Consider the following 525-nt stretch of genomic DNA (forward strand, 5'->3'; position numbering starts at 1 on the left):
TGGCCAACCAGGCGGATTTCCAAGAAGGGGGGGGGGAGTGCCGGGAAGAAATGTCAAAGCAAATGATTGTTGACTTCTGCGTGGTTTGGTTTTGGTTTTTAGTTTTGTTTTTTTTTTTTTTTTTTTTTTCCAAAACTTCTCCAAGTTTTCAGCGAAGTTAAACTAAGCCTCGTGAAAGGCTCTGACTGCAGCACGAAGGTTTAGCCAGATTTGCCTTCCAGGACTGCTAACCCACAGCCGTCTCCCTTCATCCAGCCCTCCCCAGCCTGTCTGGTTTGGTCTGTCTGAAGCCTTTCAATCACATGCTCCATGAACACCAGGAATACATGGATCGGTGGGAATACGTGGCTCAGTGCTGGATTAACACTGGAGTCGATGCCCTGGGCTGATCCCCAGCGTGGGCAGCAGGGCAGGGGGATTCTGCCCCTCTGCCCCGCTCAGGTGAGGCTCCACCTGCAGAGCTGCCCCAGCCCTGGGGAACAACAGCACAAGGAGCTGGAGCCGCCGCAGCCCGTCCAGAGGAGA

Source organism: Corvus brachyrhynchos, unplaced genomic scaffold, assembly GCF_000691975.1.
Source record: "Corvus brachyrhynchos isolate BGI_N302 unplaced genomic scaffold, ASM69197v1 scaffold285, whole genome shotgun sequence".
NCBI classification, from domain to species: domain Eukaryota; kingdom Metazoa; phylum Chordata; class Aves; order Passeriformes; family Corvidae; genus Corvus; species Corvus brachyrhynchos.